Source organism: Malus sylvestris, chromosome 2 (assembly GCF_916048215.2).
Source record: "Malus sylvestris chromosome 2, drMalSylv7.2, whole genome shotgun sequence".
NCBI lineage: Eukaryota > Viridiplantae > Streptophyta > Magnoliopsida > Rosales > Rosaceae > Malus > Malus sylvestris.
In genome coordinates, this window is record NC_062261.1 from 33,473,753 (window position 1) to 33,487,052 (window position 13,300).

A 13,300-nucleotide genomic window follows, 5' to 3' on the forward strand; every position below is an offset into this window, starting at 1 on the left:
CTCTCTCTCTCTCTCTCTCTCTCTCTCTCTCTCTCTCTAAAGCTCAAGCAATGGTGAACCATGCGTCGCATACCCACCACTGGATGGCGACGATCTGCCCAAGGTGTCTTATGTCCGCGAGGATATCTATGAAGCTCAAATGGCTGTGAGGACTTTGGAGGACCACCCGACGGTCTGAGATATGGTGGAGAAAATGTATCAGCCGTGGCTGCAAGCTGTGTAAATTGTAGGTGAATAATGAAGAAGAAGAAGAAGAAGAAGCAGGTTGTTTTCTTTTTGAGTAAACTGGCCCAGTCGCCCAGATGACTCGTTTTGAGCTGATACAAATAAAAAGAACACGTGACCCTCTTAGAAAAGGCATGTGAATCTCTCTTTTAAGTATAATCTTAATTCCGTTTTTCCTCCTATTCCCTTTTACCTTCCATCCCCGACCAACCAATCCTCCACCATCACCACTTGCTCACCTCTCTCCGTCACGAGAAATTTTTCATTATGACCGGAACACAGGAGGTATATCACATGGTTTTATATAAATTGTCACAACCCGTCCCGAAATATTATATTTTTAGGTGTGAAATGTCAAATTTACCCTTGGACGTTTTGTGTGGTAGTATTGTAGGTAACGATGGTATATTTATATACCTCATTTGAGCAATGTATGAGAAGTTATTAGCTAGTAATGGTTATGTGCTTTAAATAACGTTTATTCAGTTATTTCGCATATAGGTGAGACCTATCCCGAGGACGAGCGCAGTCAAGGGAGACTTGGGTGCAATTTGTGAGTGGGCTTTTGGTTTTCAGTATATATTTATATACTTGATATTTTCCTAGAAAATGTGTTCAAATGAAAGTATGCTTTGAAATACCCTACATATAAATTTATATTCAGCATATGAATTAGTATATGATGCATAATATGAATTGGTGTTGTGGACGCTCAGGTAAGTACCAGGTGAGTATGTTTTGTTATATGAGATATTGATAATGTGAGACATGATCGAGAGCTCATAAACCTGCACCCTGAATGATTGTGATTTAGCCAGAGATATGGTATAGGCCCGTTTATGATGTCACCTCCCACACCCTATGCTCACATTGGATCCAATTTAGGTGCACAGTTTTGTCGTACAGACCATTATAGGTGGTTCCGACTCGTAGGTGACTAGCGATTTATCGCACAGTTATAATGAGAATGTAGTAATGAGCATAATTATATTACACCCAGTCCTGTCGTACATACCATTACAATGGTTCCGACTCGTGTGCAATGTAGTGCCGTATAGGTCACTTGCGGTGCCTCTAGCTAGATTGACTAATGAGCTATGAATTCAGCCGTACAGACCTCTACCGGGGTTCCGGCTAATATGTTATTTTCCATGAATTTATTTTCACCTGAATTACTTATTCTGTTTTATATTTTTGGCATGGCATACTTATGAATATGGATATATGAAGCATGATTTGAAAAAATATATATATTCTATTTATGGGAAAATTATACATGTTTTACGGCGACGGGTTAGAGCATTTGATAATGAAATGATTTTGAAAAACTTTGTTTTTGCCCACTCACACTTTCTGTTTTGTGCCCCTCCAAGTTTTAGATAAGCTTGTTCATTGGTGGCTCACGAGGATTGATTGGAGGTTCTGACAGACTATCACAAATGTAGGGTATCTTTGGGTATCGTTTAATTAGTACTTGTTTTCTGGACTGAACTTAGGCTACTTATGCTCTGATTGTGTATTCACACATTTTCTAGCACTTACCGTAGCTAGTACTCTTATGAATTGGCTTTTATTTATTCGTATTCTCTATTATCATTATTGCTTCCGCACTGTGCACATGGCTACGTCACCCTCACGTGACGGCCAACATGTCCTGATTCGGGTCGGGGTGTGTCATAAATGGTGAGAAATTTTTTTTTTTTTTAACACACATATCCCACCATTTGTAGAGTGACACGTGATATACCACATCGTGTATTTGTCACACTAAAAAATTTCTCCTCCACCACCACCTATTTTCTTAATTTCTATTTTTTATTTTTAGTAGTGTCCTAATTTCTAAATTTAAATAAATTTTATAATCCTAGCCCAATTTAATAAAACAGGATGGAATTAAAATTGTGGGTATTAGATGAAAATTTTAAATTCCTAATAGATTATAGTTATTGCTCTAATTATTAGATTGTAGTTTTATGATTTTTTTTTTTACATTGATTTAATCGTGTTGGTTAGTTTATTATATATATACCAGTGGTGTATGCCTCACACTTTTGTGTGTGAAAATAATTTTTATTTTTATTTTAAAATGGGAAGGAGAAAGGAGAAAAAAAGAAGAAAAGAATGTGGATTAGAGAGAGAAGTTTTCTTTTTTATATTTTATTTTTCAAAATTAAGGGATGTTAGGATCACCTTTGAGTGAGGCTTTAAAAGAAACGATAAAATTTAGTTTGTGTGAATTTACTTTACTGCCCATGATTTTGTTTTGTGGTATAGACAAAATTATCCTTTTATTCTCTTTTGGTTGACAAAAAGAATTTTATTAATGTAGTTTATATATATGTTTTAGCTTCGTTAATTGATAGGATTTTCTGTTTTAATGATTAAAATATGTAGAAATTAGATGTATGAAACGATGTAACGAAAATCATTGTTTAGACAATCTCATCCCGAAAAGTTCAACTCCAATATTGGAACCACTTCATGTTAAAACTCTGAATCCACCACTGATTATGCTTTCCATTTTTTTTTTCTAATTTGCAATGGGTTTTGTGATTGATTATGGTGGGCGGATAACCGCGGTTATTTACCCAAAACCGTTAAAACTTTTACCCGCATAACTGTTTACCCGTTGGGTATTTACATAAACAGGTATACCCATACCCATACCCATAACCGTTTATAAACGGTTAACCATACCCATTTACCCATAACCGCATACCCATTTAACCATAACCGAATACCCGTTTACCCATTTTTAACCCATTTACTCTCTTTTTTTCACCCGTCTACCTATTTTTTTAACAACTTGAAAATTAAGAAGAAATTTGTCATAATTTTCTTTTTCTAACAATTAAATACCGTTATAAATACATTTAACATGAATTTTTGTTTAATGGCAATATTATTTATGAATATATGCGATGTCTCCCAATTATTTGACGGTCAATCTATTACAAGAATCATGCATGGTTGTAGGTTAATTAATATTCTTGTATACATACATACATACATACATACATATATAAATATATATATATATATATATATACACACACATGTATGTAAGTATGCATCAGTCCACTAATAAGCTAATTTGATAAATATTTGGATTTTTATTTAGAAACATATGTTCATCGATCCAAGCCATTTAATTGATTTCTAATTTTTGGGTCAAATACTTATTGAAAACTTGAGGCCAATTAAATATACAAATATATATATATATATATATATATATATATATATAGGTACGCATTAACCGACAATAACATGTTTCTAAAAGCTTAAGGTAATCATTATCTTGAATTGGCCAAAGCTCCAAAAGACTCCAAAACAAAACTGTCGAATACTCTAATGCTTTAGCACATTCAATCACATATATTAAACATTGGTCCGTTCTATCAACTATATTTTTCTCTCAAGTGAGGCATATATATTATGGCCCCTTATAACCAAATATGTTTCGGGATACTAAACTTAGCTAGAAACTTTTTTTTTTTTTTAGTTTTACATATATTAAAATAAATGGTTAAATGGGTACCCGTTTATAACCGTGGGTAATGCCTATAACCACCCATTTAAATTTCACGGGTAAACGGTTATACCCATAACCGTTTATTTATCTATACGGTTACCCATAACCGTAACAGTCAAATTTAAATGGGCGGATAACCACGGTTACCCATAATCAATGGATATTTGCCCATCCCTACTCGTGAAGATAAACAAAAGTGGGATTACGGTAAGCAGTGGCGAAGCCACGTGAGGGCGAGGAGTGGCGGCTGCCACTCCCCTCACTGGAAAACAGGACTGGATTTCTAGGTCCGCCCTTCCTCTAGTCGGAAAATAAGGCCAGGAGTGTCAGGGGTGGATCTATTAAGGGACCTGGGTGGTTCCAAGACCACGTGGAAGCTCAGATAATTGGCTGTGAGGACTTCCAAGGACCACCCAAGTCTGGGCAGTGGTGTAGGGGAAGAGCAGCGGCTGCACAAATATTCTAACTTTCCGCCAAGCCAGAAGAGAAAAAGAAGGCTATTTACTTTTTAAACGGCATCCTAGGTCACGACGTCACGTGGAGCATTAAGTAAAACAGTGAGTATTGATGTATTGTTTGAGAACACCATCCTAGGTCACGTGGGAGGCTGAGAGCCTCACCATTTTTTATTAAAACAAAAAGGGTTTGACTTTCAAACAATTCCATCCCACCCAAATTAACTTCCTAGTCCCCAATCCCCGTTCCCTAATATTCCCACCCCACCCAACCGAAGGCCACCATCTCTTCTCCGATCTCTTATCCGATCTCTTCTTCAGCCTTCACATACCCATACATTTGAAGATTAACTTGATATTTATATTCATTCAATGCATTTAAGAAGTGACTTTTCTCAATTGTAAGGGATTAGTGATCTTGCTAAAAAGGGGTAAAAAAAGGTTTGAATCAAATTGTTGTTTATATTAAGATTAAGAATAAAAAGTTGTAGTTACTTATCTATTTTTTATATAAAACATTTATCATACTTATATAAAAATAATAACTATGCACATTGTTTGACTACTATAATACCTACAATTTGTAAGTGGTGTTTTGCATTAGTTGTTTAATTGATATAGAATTAGTGTAATATGCTTTTTATCTATTTTGTTTCTATTGTACAATTACGTAATGTATGTAACAATACTATAAGAAACAGTGTTTAAATCCTCCTTCAAATATTCCGGGTACAACGGATAGTCCTTCTTCGAATATTTCCGGATAGTCTTTCTTCGAATATTTCGGTTACTCCAAATCCTCCTTCGAGTATTCCAGGTAGTTATGAACGATATTAATATTGTATATTATGTATAAAGATTTGGTTGTCTATATTTTTTATAAACCTTTTACGCTTTTAAATTTCGCCCCTCCTGTCGAAAATTTCTAACTTCGCCACTGACTGTAAGTGCACCCCTATCCCCTAAATGTGCTTCCTTGCTTGCTTTTCGATTCGGTTTTAGAGGATTTTAGAGGCTAGCTTTTGGGATTTTGAGAGATTCTTAGGGAATTAATCATTTTAGAGGGCTACTTAGTATTACGGTTTAATGGTATTTTTCTTCACTTTTAAGTAAGATGTCTTATATTTTATTCTCGCCAAAGACGAATTTGAACCACATTATTACTAGTCCATTATGAGACTAAACCCACTCCCTCACCTCTTAGTGTAAATAATATTTTTGGCTAAAAAAAATAAAAAATAATTCAGGGGTATTCAGTTGTTGTTGATGAATCAAACTTAATAAAAGAAATGTGTCTTAGAATATAGTGTCTTATTCTCCACATTTGGAATATAGTGTCTTATTCTCCATATTGGTTGGATTTTGGTTGTGGATGAATCAAACTTAATAAAAGAAATGTGTCTTTTTTTTTTTTCTTTCTAATTTCAATCAGTTGTTGGATAGAATTTGTAAGTTTGTTGTTCAAATTGTTTTCTCTATGATCCAAACGCCCCTTTAAAAACAATCAGTTTTCAATTTTTAGTATTATTTCATTGTTTTGAAGACTCATTAAAGTAGCTTTCTTCTTTTTTTTCTTTTTTTTTTAAATTGAAAATTTTAAATAGTTGGATATTAGTGAAAACTGAAAAATCAAAACAGTTAATGTCATAGAATAACATGAGAGGTAAAAAGATAGATAAATGTCTTTTTAATGTTTTAACATCAATTCTTAATAAGGGTGAGTTGGTCATAAGTAACTAGAAGAACATTTTTGGTTCACTTAGTGAATAGGGTCCCGGACAATTTTGAATTATTAGTTTAACTTAGCATCCTCAACAATACTCTCTATTTTAAGCAATTACAAATATTATATATACACAAATATAGCTTACAAATAATCATCATATAACTTTAACCAAGTGACCATAGAAATTTTTTGGTTCACTTAGCTAGTGAAATAGTGTCCGATAACTATTTTGCTAAGTAATTCAACTTAGCACCCAATGATATTCTCTATTTTAACCAACTATAAATATAAACATAAAACAACTTACAAATAATGACCACATACAAATTTAACCAATTTAGAGATTCATATATCATAGTCAGATACAAGTAAGTTCTAATGTGCAACGTAGCACTAAAATGATTCAAAATACAATTTTTAAACTCTATTTAGCTTACGCCGGACACACGTAAATAAAATTATAGTCACTTATTCTTGACCCCATCTTTTATGCCTATTCCTTTGATAATAAAAGCAACCCTCTCAACCCCTTCAACTTCAAGGTTCTCAACAATCCATTGGCAAGAAGAGGGTTTTTCATTCACAAATTTATGTCAAAAGTAGGATTATTAGTGTCTCAATGATTGTGTATTCCGCTGGTATCGTTTTTGGGTGAATGATCCTGACTGACTTTGTCAAGCAGAATGCTTTCTTCTAAAATTCATTCTCCTTTTTTAGCCTTCTGTTGTCTCTCAGGCTTGGGTGTGGCTTGTTAGGTGTCTCATCTCTATCTGCTTTTGGAGTTGGTTGGTTGTTTAGCTTTTGGTCTCTTCGTTGTTGTAATTTGTTTTATTTACTTTTGGAGCCAGTTGTGTGTTTAAGTTGGTCTCTTCGTGTTGTAATTGGTTGTATCTTTGTTATGGTTCATATCTGTTAGCTGCCTTTTCAAAATTTGCTTTGATTAGAAAAAACAAAATTTGTCTATGATGTGTTTGAGGAAAGGCCTTATAGAAACGCTACTCTAACTTTATTAAGTGTTTAAGGAAGCATTAAAGACAAAATTTTAGTTTATTTACTCTAACTTACCAATATGATATGTTTATCTAGTGTGTTAAGGAAGCCTTGTAGAAAAATTCTTAGTCTATTTACCCTAACTTAGCATCAGGATGTTAAGGACGATAAACATTGGATTTTATGTTGATGGATGAGTCATTCTTGGCCCGGATTCCAAGTGTTGCTATTGCTAGACTAGAACCTCCTATAAAATATGAATCATCAGTTTCCAACAAATGCTTTCGCCAAGTATTAGCCTTCTGCCCAGCAAGCTTTTGTTTTACCCTTTTTAAAAGTTCATTACCATTCACTGGGTTTTTTTTAGAAAACAATATTATAAATACCCAAATATTTACCAATGGTAGTTTTATGCTGAATCTGAAGAATATTTAGTATTTCATTCCGAGGCCCTGAGAGAAAAAGAGAGAAGATTTATGAAAATTAATTTGCTGCCCACAAACTTTCGCAAACTTGTCTAAAATACCCAGAATATTTCTTGCCCCTTTGGTAGAAGCTTTAGCAAACAACAAACAGTCGTCAGCAAAAGCTAGATTAGAAATTTTAAACCCAAACGGGGAAGTTAGAAGACTAACATGGGATTTTGGGATGCTAGAGAGATCATTTAAGTGGCGAATTAAAGGTTGCATGCTGGGAATAAAAATATACGGATTATGAAATAATACAAGTTAGTTAAATTATATTATTAATTGTCTGTCAGGATATTGCAAAGAAAATGCCGTACAGAACCCTCCGTAACGCCAAGTCATCGATAGAGACTCCCTACATACTATGTATTTGCCAATGGCTAAAACTTGAGCTAAAAGGTATTAAGGTGCAATAATGAAAATAACACGCCGGAACATTTTTCAACTAGAACACCGATCGAGCTTACGTCTAGTACAGAAGGGCATCAAGCCTCATTCCAAAGGGTACTCATTGAGCGGCTGGATTAATTATAAGTCAACAGAAATGAGCATTAACCTGATACTCTGGCATCAATTAAATTCCAAAATACTCTTCTAACAACTCCTCTCATTTTAATTGGAGGTTGGGGTTTACCACCTAGTACTACGGTCTGGTAGTAATTCTCTTCACTTGTAAGTAAGAAGCCTTATGTTCAATTCTCGAGAACCCGCATCTGGAAATGCCTGTGAAAATGTTTAGAAGGGGTTTGATTCTGAAAAGCAAAACATCACCTTAATTGTGATGTTAATGACTAGTTACAGCAACTAAAAAATCAAGTCCCCGACCTTGTTTACCAACAAACCTACTGCTGCTATATATATAGCATGTCATCAATGGTAGAGAGTTATTCTTAAGATACTATATCCACAGAAGAAAGAATAAAAAGAGTGTGCAGGCATCTGCCACTGGCCATGTAAAGCATGGCATTGCAAAATAAGTACACACGGGAGCAAGATTTGATCTTTGGAGTAGGCATTTCCTTTTCATAATACTCTTCCCTATGTAGGTACGTGCGAAAACATAAATGCAAACATGAATACGCATCAGTAAGGAAATGAATGGAGCTACAGTATATTTTACAAATATCATCATGATGGTTCCTATTGAAATTGCATTAATCTCCGAACTGCATATGGTCATTGTGCTGTTTTCTCTTATGTTCTGTGATATATCTTCTGTAGAATAACTCTGTGTGTGTGTGAGAGAGAGAAACATGGAGAGTAGCATTCAAAAATAATAAAGCTTGAAGGAAATACCACTGTCACTATGTCAAGTTAATCTGCAATAATCTCAACCAAAATCATTACTTACTAGATCACAGCTTCATCAACTTCATTGAAGTTCTGCACAAATCACATCGCCAACTCACAATTCGGAATTATACCCAAATTTTGCTTCGTTGCCTTGCAAATGATCATAGGCTTTGCATCAGCGGAATACTTCATATACACAACTGGTTGGTCCTCAAACTCAAATTCGATCACCATGTCATTCTTGTCATCTACCCATCGGAATTTGGCCTCCTCGTACACCGAATGAGCAAAATCTCCAGCAAAAGAAACCCGAAATAGGTGATAGTCTTTTCCTACCATGTCGGGACATCCCAAGCAGTGTTTTTATGTATGTCAATTGACTTCCTAAAAGACTATCACCTATTTCGGTTTCTTTTGCTGGAGATTTTGCTCATTCGGTGTACGAGGAGGCCAGATGCCGATGGGTAGATGACAAGAATGACATGGTGATCGAGTTTGAGTTTGAGGACCAACCAGTTGTGTATATGAAGTATTCCGCTGATGCAAAGCCTATGATCATTTGCAAGGCAACGAAGCAAAATTTGGGTATAATTCCGAATTGTGAGCTGGCGATGTGGTCCGTGCATGAAGGCAGGGTAGGGTTTCCGGGGAGAGAGGCTGTCAGTTTTGACCACACAGATCAGTGAAGAAGAAGAAGAAAAACAAGGTGGTAGTTGAATACATTGGATAGAGCATGTGAAAGTAAGTTACATGTTATGAAAGTATGGACCTATGTACTTTAACGTCTCTTCTCTTCTTCTAAAAGAGAATCTCAATTATTGCACTTCCAAACGAGGTAAAAACAAACATAAAGCCAGCACAGATGGTCCCCATCCCCTCACAAAAATGTATTGAAATTTAATGACTGAGAAATCTGGACCGTTGAACAAAAATATAGTTGTTGGAGAAAGAGATTGTGTGAGTAAAAAAAAGATATGGTTGTTGAAGAGAGATTGTGTGTGAGATGAGACAATGATATAAACTAATGGAGACCGATAACTTAAATTGAACGATTTGAATTATTCAAGTTGTGAGCTTCGTAGTGTGCAATCAGGAAAAAAAAATCTCAATCTCCAAATATAGGGTATTCGTCCCCTTGTTACTCTACTTTTAAAATTCTCCAAAATTATGTTTTTTTTCTAATTTACTGCAAGACCATTATTAACAAAAGAGAAGATAAAATTTGAGAAAATGACCAATTTAGGGAATTTAAGAATTATGTTAGTTGGCCCCAGTGGTTACGGCTTTCATGTTCAAATCTTCCCCTCTTTTTAATGCGGAAGTTAGTGTAGAATATCGCTTGGGCTCGAATTAGGTGAACAAAAATGCTCATAACTCGGGTTGGTTCGGTATGGGATACCGAACCGAAACCCTTGTTCCGATTCCAAACCGAAATTTTCGGGATTCTCAATTTTAAGACCGATCCCAAACCAAATTTTCGGGAATCTCGAAATAATTTTGGGCTTTTGGGCTATAATACTCTAATAATCAATTAGAAAGCTTGTTTGCTAGACTCTATACAGATAGACTGAGTTTAGTGGATAAAAACTTCACTATACAACAAGAGAAAAACAAAGGAACAATTTGGATAGTGGGGTTGTTTCTTACTAGGAATAACTTGAAGGGAAAATCCAATAATACTTGAAGATAAAAACTCATAGAAGACATAAATAGCATCTGAATTAAGAGACCGATAATATAAGGCATAAAATGGCTTATAAATCCAGTAGGATAAATAAGAGCTACAAGATCAACTCAAAGAAATTAGACTATTACAGCTTTCCAATCAGAAAAGTCCCCAAGAAAGAACACATCATGTAGACAGCCATTACTGATGCCTGTAGTACCCCAAAATCTGACAGTCTCCCAAAGCTCCTTTCACCAAACCCTGCTGCATCTTCAAAGATTCATTTCCCCCCAATGACTAAAAAATTAGCTTTCACACCTAAACTATACGATTTAAGATTCGCATTCAAAATTGAACACCACCCTAATCTCTTCAGTCACTAAAACAACCTATATACATGATAAAGACTCGAGACTTACATTAAATTTCGGCAAAACCCAAAATTGGAGAAGTCTGATCAATCACTAAAACATCCTAATTTTATAAATTTTTATTTTGGGAACATAATGAAGGGTTGAAATTAACTTGATTCATTCTAATTTTTATAATATTTTCAATTTTCTGAAATGTGGATAGAATGCATGCAGAGTTTCAAAGCTTGAATTATTCTGCAATTCATCTTGGTTCCTATTTAATCTGCATCCCACATAAACCATACTCTACCGCAAATTCCCTAGGTTCTTCTCTAGACACTAACGAACGAGAATCCAAAATTTCCAATAATACTCAAATAATCAATTAGAAAATTACATACTTTGAATTCCTTAGCGGCGAATTTCAGCACGGCAGCGAAAGGGATTCTCCAGCGAGGTGAGGTGAGGTCGAGAGAGTGACTGAGTGAGGGTGACTGGGACGAGGAGGGTGAGTCGGTGAGGTCGAGAGAGTGGGTGAGGTCGAGGACGACGAGGAGGGTGAGCCGATGAGGTCACTGAGGTGAGGTGAGGTCGAGAGAGACTGAGAGAGAGTGATTGAGTAGTCTGAGTTAGGGTTTATCTGGATTCAACGGTTGAGATGAAATCTTAACCAAATCGGACGTCTATTACAATTCTAAATATATAATTAAAATTAAAAAATATATATTTATTTTTTATTTTGGTTCGGTTCGTGATTACCGAACGAATACAAATGTGAGATCGATTCCTATACCGAATTTTCAAAATCGGTTTGGTAATGGGTATCGAAATTTTCAATTTAGGATTTTTTCAGTTCGTCTTGGAATTTTCGATTTTTTTTTCCACCCCATATCTACAGATCTACTAGCGCTATGGGGATTTTCGAACCTCTGGGTTGGTTAAAAAAGAATAGTAGGTATAATAGTACACCAATAAGCACACACCACATTTCAACCTATGAGATCAAGGTCAAAGAGAAAGGTCAAAGGCCACATGGAACCGTCGGTTTCGGAAGACATGGAGTCGATGTTGTCTTGAGAGCAATGTAAGAATTTCTTAGTCTTTAAGGTTTCGATTCGATCTACTATAACCTAAGAAAATCAAGACCGTAATGACTAACAAATTATTACTGTGCTCTAGAAAAACATCCGCTCCATGTCTTCCGAAGCCAATGGTTCCATGGTCCTCAATCTTTCGTATTAGTTCAAAGTATCTTACTGGATAAATCTCAGGTTTCTTTACATAAAAAAAACAACGAAATTATTAAAATTAATTGGAATTATTTAGAATAAAAATCTATTTCATATCTCTCATGGGAATCCAAAAAACAAATGTGAAATATGTTCCATGTTGTTTTTTCTTATATAGTCATCTGTCAATATCGCTATACCATATGCGGTGGTGTGTTGGCATTCGCCAACATGAGTTTAAGGAGTACAAACAAAAAAAGAAAAGGCAATTTACAAATGAGAGTGATCAGTGAAACAAGAAAAACGTATATATATTGTCGCAATGTGGTGTAAGGCGGAAGATAATGGTTAGGTATCTATATATTTTTATTTTTATTTTTTAATAATTTTTATTAACTTAATTAATCTGAACCATAGGACTACAAAAATTTGAAATCCAACAGCCCAGATTTTGACACGTGGCCAACGGTAACATTTTTGATTTTTTTTTATCTGAAAAACTTAGACCGTTGATAAAAAAAAATAAAACAATCCAAATTATGTCATGTCATCTAGCCATTGGGGTTAGATTTCAAGTTTTTTTACGGTTGGAAATTCAATTGCCCAAAAAAATAGCCGTTGGATCCAACGGCCTATAGAATGAGCCACGTCGCCCCCTATTTGGACTCCATTAGTGCGCCTACCACGCTGCACTCTTGTAGGAAACGCGCGCCCACGCAATCGTGTCTTCCACACATCTGGCTCAAAAAAAAAAATCCCTTCACATGGCTGGCTTCAACCTTGCGTCACATGTTCAGCTAATTAGTAATACGATTTAGTTTATAAGCCTCCTTATCATTATGGAAGCATGACAAGACGAAAACTGAATTTGAGTTTGATGATCAGCCAATAGTGTACATGAAATGTCCTAATAAAGCAAAACCTGTAATCATATGCAAGAAACAAATGCATATTTTTTTTACCTTCATGAATCATGATCCGGCAATGTGGTGGTGCCTCGAGTTCAATGAAGTAGATGAAAATGTTTGACGTCAAACTTCGATTAGAGAACACAAAGATTTATGTTTTTGTTGAATAATTTAGTATATTTCTTTGCAAGTTTACTAAATCTTGATGAACAAGACCAAGCGTCTGCCTTAAATATTTCCAAATTATGCATTTTACATGATTAGGAAGAAGTTGTAATGTACTACATAATCATTCTACACATGTAGTTAATCTGGAATAGCTTCAACCAAAACATTATGACTTCTTTCTAATCATTCTAAAATTCATACTTTTGATATTTTTAACTCAGATCTTGGTCTTCGTAATCAAGATTTAAAAAATGTTCTATGAACTTCCAAAAAAAAATACTAAAT

General features: G+C 35.0%; 1 long non-coding RNA gene across 1 annotated transcript; it reads right to left on the bottom strand.

The window, feature by feature from the left end:
* Window positions 1-8,393: 8,393 nt before the first annotated feature.
* Window positions 8,394-11,478, bottom strand: LOC126613895 (uncharacterized). Its single transcript, XR_007620220.1, has 2 exons — window positions 11,112-11,478; window positions 8,394-9,348 (listed from the first exon to the last, which is right to left on the bottom strand). It is a non-coding gene; the product is annotated as an uncharacterized LOC126613895 (long non-coding RNA).
* Window positions 11,479-13,300: the final 1,822 nt, after the last annotated feature.